This window comes from Haemaphysalis longicornis, unplaced genomic scaffold (genome assembly GCF_048455015.1).
Source record: "Haemaphysalis longicornis isolate Haplotype H1 unplaced genomic scaffold, Haemaphysalis longicornis Haplotype H1 scaffold_3, whole genome shotgun sequence".
Taxonomy (NCBI): Eukaryota; Metazoa; Arthropoda; class Arachnida; order Ixodida; family Ixodidae; genus Haemaphysalis; species Haemaphysalis longicornis.
Genome location: NW_027526335.1, coordinates 51154365 through 51167610, shown reverse-complemented (window position 1 = coordinate 51167610; position 13246 = coordinate 51154365). Strand labels below are relative to the sequence as shown.

Genomic DNA, 13246 nt, shown 5'->3' with positions numbered 1-13246 from the left:
CCCCAACTCTTAACCCAGCTCAATGGATGGGATGTACGGAATCACCAACAAGAATTAGATGCCGAAATAACGGCGCAACATGTCGACTCTAAATTGCAGCATATGTGGGAAGCTCTCAAAGGCCCTAAGATGCGCGATGGCGCACTTAAAAGCATAACAGGCGCCTAAATAAGCGAATAGCCACGCTAGCCAACGAAATCGAATGATATGCAAACAAACTAATGAGATCAGGATTGGAAGAGCTGTGCGATCGGTTTCAGGGCGCTATGACCGTAAGGAGGACTTGGTTCCTTCTAAGGCACCTGCTCGATCCATCACATTCTAAAAAAATCTCGCCAATCCACCCCGTGAATGTGGTTGGAAAGCAAAGCTGTAAACGGCACCCATAACGATTACCCACGCGACGTCACTTAAATTCACTCACATCGCTCTACAAATAGCAAAACCAGAGAGAAGTGAAATGCACTTAACCACACCATTTATTACTTCAAAGAGATATTCTTGTTAATGTTAAATCAATGCATGAAGCATGAACGGTGTTTGGTTGAGTTGTATTGGTGTAGCACAAGAGTGGAAACTTTTTTTATTAAATTAAAGTAAGCTCCAACCCGGTGTTAGACGATCTGTCTTCTCCGTCTCTGCGCCGCGGACGGAGGCGACGAGATTTGCGGCAGAGAAAGAGGACGAGGAGGAAGAAATACTTCTGTTCAGATTTCTGAACGGCCCAGAGTGCAGCCCTGGGGAGTGATTCCTGATTCTGTGGGGCCCATATGCAGTCTGCGCAGCAGTATAAGGCGGTGTACGGCAAGGCGAGGATAACGGATTGGGATAAGATGAGAAAGCACACGAGTGAGAGGAAGCAAGAAGAAGATGCCGAACCGTCTGCGGAATCCTACGAAGACTGGGCCAGACGACAGCAGGCCACGCTGCAAAAGTACACGCAAGAGATCACCACGACGGTGGACACGCCTTTCGTGGACGCCAGGCTCTCCAACCTGTGGGCGTTGCGCCACTCGCTCACTCGCAGGTGGAAGCGCCAGCGGCGTAACAGGAAGCTGGTTAGGCGCATCGGCCTACTGAACAAAGAGATAGCGGCGTATGCAGCAAAACTGTGCCGGGAAAACTGGCATAAAATGTGCGAAGGCTTACAAGGGCAATTGTCGGCAGGCAAGACCTGGAAAGTGTTGCGTCACCTCATTGACCCCGCACAAAGCAAGTCGACCATGAATCGGAACCTGACCAAAGTCATCAATAATTACGACGGGGATAGCGCCGAATTGCTCAGGGACCTCCAAAAGCGTTACCTCCAGACCGAAAAGGGGCGGTATCTGCCACCACAAGTGTACGAGGGGACCCCTAACGAGGAGCTGGACAGACTCTTCACAATCTCAGAGCTATGGGCCGCCATCGACAAAAGCAACAGGAAAAGCGCGCCCGGGGCGGACAACATCACCTATAAGCTGCTTTTCAACATGTGCAGCAGAACGGCCAACGAGCTACTGCAACACATCAACGAGGCGTGGGAAACGTCGCGACTACCGCAAGAATGGAAGACGGCCAAGGTCCGCTTCATCCCGAAGCCAGGGAAACCACCGTCGATCGAGAACCTGCGACCCATATCGTTGACGTCCTGCGTGGGCAAAGTCATGGAGAGGATGGTGTTGCACAGGCTGCAGAGACACCTCGAGGAAACAGGACAGATGCCGGCGACCATGTTCGGTTTCCGCAAACATCTCGGTACGCAGGACGTCATGGTTCAGTTGCACGAACTCGTCATCAAACAAGCAACCAGATCGAGCCCTAGAGCCATCCTGGCCCTCGACCTCAAGGGGGCGTTTGACAACGTCACCCACGCCAGCATCCTGCGCAACCTGAACGGGACCGGCTGTGGCACCAGAACTTTCCACTACGTCCGCAACTTCCTCGAGGACAGAGCGGCCGTTCTGACGATAGGCAACGCGAAGACGGACCCGATAACGCTAGGAGAACGCGGAACACCCCAGGGATCCGTAATATCGCCCCTGCTGTTCAACCTGGCACTGCTACCCCTGCCTAAACTGCTGGAACGCATTGAAGGGTTAGACCACGCTTTCTACGCCGACGATATCACGGTCTGGACGAATAGGGCCGGATCGGAGGGGTGGATGGAAGAAACACTGCAGCGCGCAGCGACGACGGTCCACGAGTACGCCAAGTCGTGTGGCCTGAGCTGCGCCCCCCAAAAGTCCGAGCTCTTAGTAGTCCAGCCGGGCGTCGGCAAGAGGAGCAGATGCGGCCTGAAGATCGAGATCGACGGCATCCAGGTCGAACCCACTCAACAGTGTCGGATCCTGGGGCTGTTGCTTCGCAGCGACGGCAAGGCGGACGCGGCCGTGGACAAGATATGCCTAACGTCGGAGCAGGTCCTCGGCATGCTCCGCCGCGTAGCAAAAAAGAATCGGGGCATCAAGGAGAACGACGCGCTGCGCTTGGTTCAGGCCTTCGTGGTTACCAGAACCACCTACTCGGCTCCATACCTTAACCTAACCGGAACACAGAAGGCAAAACTAGACGTCATCTTGAGAAAAGCCACGAAGCAAGCCCTTGGACTACCCGCGTACACGTCGACCAAACGGCTGTACGAGATGGGGGTCCACAACACAGTGGACGAGCTCGTGGAGGCGCACCTCTCCAATCAGAGGATGCGTCTCAGCGGGTCCGAACACGGGAGGAGGATACTGGAAAAGATCGGATGGAGGCCTGAACCGGTGCAAACGTCCGGCTGCGTCCCCGAACATTGGAGAGACAAGATCAACACAAAACCCCTCCCACGCAACATGGCGCCGGGGGAGGATGACGACAGGAGAAAAGCGCGCGCCAAGGCTTTGGAAACGCGCTTGGAAGGCAACCCCAATGTCATGTACGTCGACGCCGCCCTGGTCAAGGGAAGCGACAAGGCCGCTTTGGCAGTAACAACAAGAGACAGGCTCGTCGCCGTGGCGTCCACGAGGACAAGAAACGCAACAAACGCTGAAGAGATGGCGATCGCATTGGCACTAATCCAACCCGGGGCGACGCACGTCGTGACAGACAGCAAGAAAGCCTACGCGAACTACCGCGGGGGGTTGATCTCCTCCGAGGCGGCACGCGTCCTCAAACGGCACAAAACACCAGACAACGAGGTCGAACTGATTTGGACCCCCGCACACTCCTCCCTGGTCGGCAACAACATCGCCGACTATTACGCCCGAGACATGTCCCGCCGGGAAGTGGAGGAGACGGGGGTCGACTCATTGACACCAATCACTGCGTATAAAGATATCATTACAATGTACAGGGAAAATAGACAAACGCTACCTGAGCCTCATCACTCCCTCACCCGCAGGGACCAGACGATAATACGCGGAATACAGGCAGGGTCTCTGGCCCACCCAACACTACTACATAAGATGTATCCGCACCAATACTCCGAGCTGTGCCCGTTCTGCAACACTAGCAAAGGAACGTTAAAACATGTCATCCTAGAGTGCACCGCACTAAAGGCACCAATACCCGACACACCCTCCCCTTCCCCCCTTCCCCTTAATGAGCGATGGGAGATCCTTCGGCTCAGCCCCTCCGCAAACGTCCACGCGAGCCTAGCGGCCCGTGGGCGGGAGTTGCTAGCCCGGTACGGGGCCTGGGAATGAGGCTCCGCTCCCATCGACGGGTCCCCATCCACCGGAGGGGGCTCACTCTTTCGCATAATAAAGTTTGATCAATCAATCAAGCCTGTGTTCTGGCCACCCGCTGAAGCTGGGTAGGTAGAGAGGGCCTGGACAGCAGCATCTCCCATTGCTCTTGTTGTTGGGCAGTTGACGGAAAGAGAGGAGGGTGGTCAGGGCTAAAGTCGCACACACCGATTACGGGGCGGAGTGTTCCTACTTCTGAGCAACATTTACATTCAGCGTCGGAGCGAATCGGATACATTAAGTGAAGACGCGTAGGCTGTGGGAAGGAGCCCGGATTGTATGAGCCGTAGGGTAGTTTGTTGTTCTCTGGAAAGGTCAGGGTAAGGCGAAGGTACGGTCTGTCTGAGAAGGCGATAATGCTGGGTTATCTCCCTGAACGTGACAAGCAGGTGACTGTCCTCGTGCAGCTCCATAGCACTGGAGGTAAAAGCGCAGGCTTGTTGGGTGGGCGTATTTGTTGCCCTCCATTGAAGCGTGAGGAGGTGTCCAGATGAGCTGAATGTAACCGTTTGGGGAGTGGTTTTTTAGCACGCGCACTGCAGGTCAGAACACCCAACCCTACTGGTAATTCGAGTATTCGAGTATTCCTTCGTTTGGCGTGAGGCTTGCTGGGAATCGATGACTACCCTCCGAACCCCTGGTTGAGCGAGAGCCGAGGTCATGGCTGCCTGTTCTGCTGCCGTCATTTCTTGGGTCCTAAGCAAGGTACACGCAAGGAGGTTGGTTCTGGAGGTAGCCACGATGATGGCGTATTGCTGCCCTCGACGTTTGGAGGCGTCTGTGTAGATAACTCCATGATCCCCACCGAGGGTGGTCTTTAGCGCTTGAGCCCGTGCCTTTCGGTGACCCTCGTCATGTGAGGGGTTCATATTTCTAAGCAAAGGGAGCATCTTTAGTTTTAGTCACCAAGAGTCTGGGAGTACGTCAAGCGGAGTGACATTCTGAGCTGCCCAGCCAATCTGGTGAAGCATGCGGTTACCCATCGCAGTTCTGAGTCGGACCTTCTGGTTAGAAAAATGGCCTTCTATCAGCTCTTCCGCCGTGTTGTGGAGCCCCCGTGCTAAGCAGCCTCTGTGTGGACGCACTCATGAGAAGACCAATGGCCTGCTCGACCACCTTTTAATCATTATATAAAGCATCTCTATGTCTTCCTTGTCGAGAAGACAGGGGGTTGACGTAAGTAGCTCTCAAGCTTCAATTAATCGACAGGTACCGGATTCCTTTAGGCCTCGCTTCTTGTTGGCAACTCGCCTGATCATATGTATGATTTGATTAATGCTGTTTTTGAGGCGCTGCAAGGAGACGTCACTCTTGGTGTTAGCCTCGAGATGTAGGCCCAGGATCTTGATGCTGGGCTTGGAGTGATGGCCTGCCATCGAGGAGTATTTGGATGTATTCCGTGGTTTGGCGTGAGGACGAACGACAAGGAGCTGTGATTGTTTACGTGAACACACTGGAGGCCACAGGCTTTAGCACATTGGCATACTAGAAGTGAGATGTCGTGCATTGGTGTGAGCTTCCTTTAATTTTTGTAACTCTTAGCACATGAGCAAAGTGCGCACAGGGCCGCTAGAAGGGCGTGAGTGGTCGCGTGACGCTTTCACGTGGCATTCAGCGAGAACGCAGGGGGTAAACCCGTATATGTGCTTGGTGAGTACACCACCTGTCTTCCCAATCTTCGCGTGCGCTCGTAGCTAAATCGGTAAGGCAACGGGCTCTCGCTTTGTTAGTCTATTAGTTCCAGGCTCGATTCCCGGCGGTACCTGTAAATTCTTTTATTTGTTCGCTGGAGTTCTCTGGTGACACCAGCGGTCGCGAAAGAACCCTTGGGGGTAGAGGTAAAAAGCTTTGCTTTAAAAGGAGCAGGGGAACCAAATTACCTGACTTACCAGACCGCCTGCGACCGGTCAGTACCAGGCAATTCGTGACCTCATCAATAGATATGTACCAGATGGGGAACAGCAACAGCACCCGGACTACTGAGGAACGCCTAACCCCTCCTTGGACGAGGATATCACAGAGGCAGAGGTCAGGGGAGCGCTGCAGGACGTGCGAACGTCTTCTGCCCCAGGGCAAGACCGAGTCATGAATAATATGCTCAGAAACCTGGACGATGGCTCGATATCTTATCTCACCAAGTTCTTTAACAAGCATTGGACAAAGGGCACTCTTCCTCGAGAGTTGCGTCATGTGAATATTACCTTAATCCCTAAGACAGGCAAACAGCTGTCGACAGAAAATCTCAGGCCTATATCGCTAAGGTCCTGTAAAGAAAAATAACGGAACGAATAATTCTGGCACGAATAAACAGGCTAATAGAATTAAAATAATTGTCGTCGCCCAACATGTAGGGCTTCAGACAAACCATCTGCACCTGAGCTTATACTGGGATTTGCTGAAGTACCCTCCCTCACGCGACTCAGCGGCTGTTCTATCCTTGGACCTGACAAAAGCATTCGATAAGGTACCTCACTCACCCATCCTGGTAGGCGTAGAGCGAATAGGGCCAGGCGTACCGACGTAAAACTATGTTCGCGCCTTCCTATCACACAGGACAGCCACGGTGACACTGGGTGACTTATAATCTCCTGAAATACAGCTACCATCATGCGGCACACCGCATGGGTCGGTGATATCACCCTATTGCTTAATCTAGCAGTGTCCCAGATAGCCTGTGCTCTGGATCGAGTGCCCGGTCTTCAATACAGCATGCATGCAGCCGATATAACCTTACGGGTCGCTCGAGGAAGTGATGCACACCTAGGAGAAACCCTCCAAGCTCGCGCTACAGCCGTCGTGCAAAGAGCCGGGTAGCGGGCCTGCAATGCTCTCCCACGAAATCAGAGATGCTTGTTTTGCCAGCGGAGGGATCTGGACCTTCGCGAGAGGCTTCCATTCTTTAGTGGACGGGAAGCCTGTACCGCGGGTCACGAGCCTTAAAATTCTAGAAATTACGCTACAGAGGAATCGGCGCAATACGGAGGTAATCAAAAAGTTCTCGGCGCATGTTACCCAGATAATTGGTCTGCTCCGTAGGATTGTTGCCCGAAGGTACGGCCTGAAAGAGCAAAACCGCTTCAGACTCGTACAAGCGTTTGTTATCAGCCGACTCACATATCCTCTTTCCTATCTTCCCCTCAATGAGAGCGAAATGGGAAAGTAGATGGTCTCATCCGCAAAGCATACTCAGCCGCCTTTCACTTACCACCGAATGCATCTACTGCTACATTAGAGGCAACAGGGACATGCAATACGTCAGCACGCCACCTCACTGGCCAAGTCAACCTCCTAGGGCGCCGCTCCGCGGGCAGACTCCTCTTGCAGAGACTCGGGATCGGCCCAGCTCAAAGCCCTCAGTCTGTGTTGCATCAAATCATCAATCAAAAATCATATCACCGTTCAACCAATTTCCAAAAACATGCACCCAAAATTTTATATTGAAAGGCGGATTCATCGAGCCACGACACTAGATAAAAAATTTTCCCCTTCTCGAGCGACCCTCTATGTCGATGCCGCAGAATATCGGCATAAAGATACTTCCCCCGCTCACTCATCCATCACTCTGGAGGAGGAACGCCTCTGGCGTCAACTTCAAACAGTCTCTACCCTGCAGAGCCGTCCTTCATCATGTCTACCCCTCCCCCTACCCATCCTCACTCTGCCCCCCACTGCGGTGAAAAAGACACAGTCTAACACCAAATGTGGGCTTGTGCTGAGGACCCTATCCCTCGAATTAATTCTCCTGACCAGTGGATGGAGCCGTTGGGCCGCTCGGACACCCAGCTCCAGAAGGAGCTTGTGACTCCAGCGGCTAAAGTCGCCGCGACCCTCTGGGTGGTGCCCACCGCGCCCTAACCCTTCATGTAATTAAAAGTTACTTCTCTCTCTCTCTCTCTCTCTCTCTCTCTCTCTCTCTCTCTCTCTCTCTCTCTCTCTCTCTGTCTCTCAGTCGTCGCTCCTTCGTATGCGTCGCGGCGACGCCGGTACTCCCGTTTACACCCAGCAAGCTCCGGTTAAGCTTCCCACGTCGGCCCTGCTCCTCGGATTAGCTGAACCTTCAGCCCGCTACCGACGCGTCTATCCCGGTCGACATCCCATGGTCGTCTCGACAATCAGGATCATATCGGCTGCGGCTTTAATAGCCCGTCGTCCTTCTCCGCCCCCATATAAGGTGGATCGTGATGATTCTTGAAGTTACTCCTGGTTACCCTGCGCTGCGTTCTGATGCAGCGCTATCGCAGTGACTAGGACGAAAACCCGTTGAGATGGAAACGAGAAATTTTGTATTTACTTTTTCTAAATAGGGAGCATGTATTTACAAGAAGGATACTGAGCCTGTTGTTCCCTCTGGGCATCCTGGGCCCCCTTCAGATTGAGCCAGGATTCAGCCAGCACTGCCAAAACCTCGCACATTTCAACCTAAACAAACTCGCACGCTACTCAATTTCTCACTTCCCGGCTGCCCCCCTCAACCCTCGGCTAGGACTGTTCCAGGAAGGAGGTTTTCCAGGCCCCAACCATGCCTCCTACTGCGCTTGCTCAGCGCCTCGGGGCACGGCCGTTCTGAACGCGCTCGCTGGCTCGACGCGCTAGCGCGAAGGTAGCCATTTGCGGCCTCCATGTGCAACCACGCGTGTTTTCAAAGCTCGACAGGTGCGACACTCTTCGCAGCGCTGGGCGCGCCCTTCACATGGTTGCCCCCGCCTTGCATAAGGGGAAGAGAACGTGGAATACATGGAAGGGGGAGGCCCTCTACAATCCCGAGGCAATTGCCCTGTCGCCTGCCTGGGCATGTCAGGTTGCGAATTCTGTCGGGCAGCGCCGACCCTGACACTGGGCTTTTGTTTTCAAAGCACGTACGACGACTTAAGTGTCCGGAGAACTTTTTTCTGCTCATTTGAGCGGTTCTCACACGAAAAACGGGTGTGAGAACCGTCTAGATGTGATTTTTGTCTGTAAAGCATTTTCCACTGAGTTGGTTAGTGTGTTCTCACTAAATTGCTGTTTTAAGCATTGGAATCGTTCGACACCTCCAGTAACATTCAGCATCCGAATCACGTAGTACAGAAAGCATCCTCATGGAGAGCCAATCCTATTAAGCCCTCAGACAACAGAACCGCCTGATAACTGCGTCTCACGGTGGGTCACAGCATCATGATTCCATTCATATAGGTGTACAGCCCGTTCTTGTCCTTTATTCGGCCGGTAGCAATAGCAAATCAGATATTGCTGCAAGGGGAGCCATACTTACGGGCGAAGTAATATATTTATCTCTTCTTTGTCCTTATGACTCAGCAATGAGAGGAAATGTTAAACCTGGATCTTTTCACAAACATTAGGGCATTTTGGAGTTTGAAGACTGACTTTCCACTACAGTATCATGCATTTAATGACATTGCGAGAACTTCTGCGTTGTTGTTTGAGAGTGCACCGTACACGGGGGCTATAATGCATTCTTGTTACAGTTTTTTCAACGAAGATTATCCACGCCACTCACTTCACTATGCGCGACGTCATGTTCGCTCAAATGATATCTGAGAAATTTATACTCAGACAAGGGCCGCTATTGATAAACATTGGTTCAAAGAGCATTAGAACATTTGGATGTTATATTTTTATATTCTCCTCTTTAGTTCACCACGGTTAAATGCTTGAAAGTGACTGTGTTCCGGCCAATGTTGTCTGTGCGCTAAATAGTTTGGAGGGGCACATAGCGAATGTTCATATCGCTCGTTCTATACTTGCGGGTGTGTCTAAGGTCTTTGCGAAGATTTCATGTGCAGATATATTTGCCTATCCAACAACTAGGCCCAGCTTGTCACTTCCCCATCCTTCAGGTTTTTGCATTGTACCAATGTCGGGCATGTTATATATGAAATCCGCTGCATATGCTGCAAGGAACAGCTCATTCAGCTAAGTCGTAATAGAGCGCTTTTTGTGCCCGTACATATTCGCTCGCCGTTCGGCAAGGTCGCCTTTTTTAAACCTTATTTATCACTTCATCTGAACTCTTTTTACTGAATGTCCTGCCCACCCTCAAATTCATAAATTTACTCGTGATGATGTCAGCGTGAATGTGCTCGTGCATGGAAATGACTTGCTTATTAGAGTTTACACGAGCCAGAAGAGTGCAAATCAAGTCATAGAATAACGGAGCAGCTTTGCTTGGCTTCCGCTGTCTTTAAAAGCTTTAAGAAATCTTATGGCTCCCGCTAAGACAGTGGCGAATACCTTAACTATCTAGGAGTTTACTGGTTTGATAAGTACAGTGTTAGTGTGCGCTGCCTTGGGTGTGTTTTTTTATCCGCAACACCGTTTACTGAGAAATTTTGGTGAGAGTGGCGGATCAACATTTTTAGAGCCTTTAAGTCATGAAAATATTGGAGAGAGAATCATTCTGCATGCCCTCTTCTTCATCAGACACACAAATCTCTAGGTTGGGGTGCCACACATTCTTTCCTACCCGCATTGTGTGTGCAGTAGTGTCTGCCTTACTTCAAAAGCATTTGGACAGCCAAGAAATGAGACAGGCAACATTATGCAAGCCTCAATTTTATGCCTCTTGAAATGCACTATGGGGTATAGCGCGAAGTTCTCACTTTAACTTGGCGCTTTATTTTTGTGATTGCAGTAACACAATGCCTGGTATTCGTCGGTGCCTCTGTTGTGAAAAGAGGCTTTCCTAAGGACTGCCGCTTTGTTTTCAATAGTGCTTGTGGTAAAGGAGACCCACTCCAAGTTGTATTTCAAAATACCTGCAAAGTGGAAGATAACCCTCTCGGTTGCTAAATACCTAATAAAAATGTGCTTTACACCAATTTGTGTAACTTTATTTTGTAAAGCGCTATTCTCCTTGTCATGGGGCGGCTTCGGACGACCTTTGACTTGCGCAAAAGCAAGTGAAAATTCCTCTAGGCTCTTTTCTCTTACAATGCCGACTTGGGTCGGAACCTACATTCATCTACGCCGAGAAGAGCAACTAAGCGGAGTAGTTCGAAGGAAATTAGCAATGACTGCGAATAAATGTTGCGGACCATAAAAACAGAAACAACGTTGGAAAGATAAACACTTCTCCCCATCTTCCAGTCAGTGTCTTCAATCATTCAAGCTGAAAAAATTTCGATTAATTCATCTTTCAAAAAAACGTACCCACGCAAATTTCTATATTTTACCATGGTACCTCCGTTATCACGCTTGAACCCAAGCCATTCCAGAATCCACGAGTGTGTACAACGGCAACACTTTCTCCTCAAAATGACCAACCAGACAGTCGAACGGCATAGGGGAATTATTGCTGATGAATCGGTAGCCATCGATACTGCGGGGCAAGCTGAGCCGCAGCGCAAAAGGCAAGCGCAGTTTTAACAGTCGGTATCCAAATTTAGATGTCTAAAATGTATCTACTACCATAGGGCAGTTGTTTGTGGCATCAGGTAGTATTTTTATCAACCGAGTCCAAGTGTTTTTATAAAGAAGGTCCTTTCTATATAGCAAGTGTTTTTAACCACTCTGCTACCTAGATAATTGTATGAATTTGGGCGCTTGTGTAGTCCTTTGTTCATTGAGTGATGCCTGATAACCCCGAACTCAGTGTCGCACTTAAACGAGACACTGGACCAAAATAATGCTTCATTTTTTAAACTGTTGCAGTGAACTTCGAAACGGGGCATGAGGCAATGAATTGCGTGTAATGATCCGTGTTTGAAAGAAATTTCCAGAATACACAAAAACATTTTTAAAAACTCGGCCTCTTTCGCAGTCGAGATGCGAAGACGGATGAAACAGAGCTCTGTGTAGCTTTGTGTGACTTTGCATTTATTAGATGTGCTTATTAGATGCGACTGCATCTCATTCACTCGCCTTGTCCCTGCATCCGGTGTCGTCGGTGTTGTCGTCGTCGGCGTCCGCCCCTCCCCATTCTCCTCGCCGCGCGCGCTGCGCTCTCCGCCGCTCACCCCCTCTCCTCTCCGATAGCGAACACTCTCTCACGAGGGGCATTAAATTGGATTCCATTGGATTGGATTCCATTGGATTGGCTTCACTTGGCTTGGCTTGGCTTGTATTGGATTGGATTGGATTACAGTTGTTGGTGTTGGATTGTGTTGCGTCATAGCCGCGGCAGACGCACTGGCGCCGGCTCGTCCCCTCACCGTTATGCGCGCTATAAAACGCGGTGCCTGCGCCGCTCCGCTCCATCGTTCCAGCGCCGTTCCTCCGCTGTCCAACGCAGCAACGTGAACCCCCTATGCGTCGCATCTACACAGGGGTTCCCGCGAGGGGAGGTGGGAGTTTTTTTAGGCTTTATCTTTGAATTTATTAGGTGTGCTTATCTTATCGGTGGATCGGACACTGATTCCACCAAGCGAAAGCTCTCTCTCTCAAGTAGGAGAACGCCTGCATGTCAGACCTCACGCCATCACTGGGTGCAGCCAATCCGCGACGCGCGCCTTCCCCTCCCCGAACAACTGCGCCGCGACGCGCACTCCCCACACATGCCCGTCAGCTCTTGCCTCCTCGCCACTTCTTTTCGCACTTTTTGACCTAACATATTTTTCTCTTCTGCACTTTGCTGCGCTAATTTTTAAGTAATGCCCGGTATGGCTAAGACTCAAGCTTAAACATCTGCGCTGCTAAAATTGCATGGTCACAGAAGTACCGCGATATCACTTGAAGCTGGACACGATCAACGCATCCCCCGACACACCGTACCGCTAAAGTTTATTCAAATAAATCCTACAATTAATATCTTTGGGCCCAAGAATGCTTAGGTCAGTAAAAGGGATGGCAACACGAGCATTTTAAGAGTAATAAAGAAAGTGCGGGCCAATATACCCTGTGGAGGTGGTTGGAAGGCGAAGCTTTATGGACTTGCTACAACGAATGAGTACAGCTCGCTTGCGTTAATTACACGTTACTCTGTACCTGTAACACCTTCTTTATTATTTAACTTCAGCACGACGTTCATAACAGCCTTATGATCGGCGTGATAGACACTCAGTCTGTGCGTTTTTATCGCAGTTATAATCTTCTTGAACGTTAGGTCAATGCATGTTCCACGGATGGTAGTCGGTTTGGTTTGGTACCGATCTTGCACACGAGTCCAAACTCTTCGAGGACCAAATGGACAAACCACTGGCACGCACACGCCGCTACACGTGCCGCCGGCAGAACGCACAGCGGCGGGAGAGGTCGCGTGATGCTATCACGCAGTACTCAGCGAGAACGCAGGGTTAAACCGGCAGCTGTGCTTGATGAGTACATCATCTGTCTCCCCCGTCTCCGCCAGCACTCTTAGCTCAACTGGTAAGACAACGGGATCTCGCTCCGTTCCTCTATTCGGGCCAGGTTCTATTCCTGGCGGTCTCAGTAATTACTTGTATTTGTTCGCGGGAGTTTTTTGTTGGCGTCTACGGTCGCGACAGAACCCTTGGCTCGTAGACGTACAAAGCATCGCTTTAAAACTACGCTGCATATATCAAATGATGTCATATGCTGTGGATATGCCAGACTCAACAAGTGTAGGGGTCGCTTCGGCG

The 13246-nt window shown here is 50.9% G+C and overlaps 1 long non-coding RNA gene across 1 annotated transcript in view; it reads left to right on the top strand.

The window, feature by feature from the left end:
• The window catches only part of LOC144173251 (uncharacterized), a 155883-nt gene extending 145364 nt beyond the window's left edge, over positions 1 to 10519 (top strand). Inside the window, exon 5 of the long non-coding RNA XR_013323202.1 lies at positions 10342 to 10519. This is a non-coding gene — a long non-coding RNA (uncharacterized LOC144173251). The remainder of the gene's footprint in view (positions 1 to 10341) is intronic.
• The last annotated feature ends 2727 nt before the right edge of the window (positions 10520 to 13246 follow it).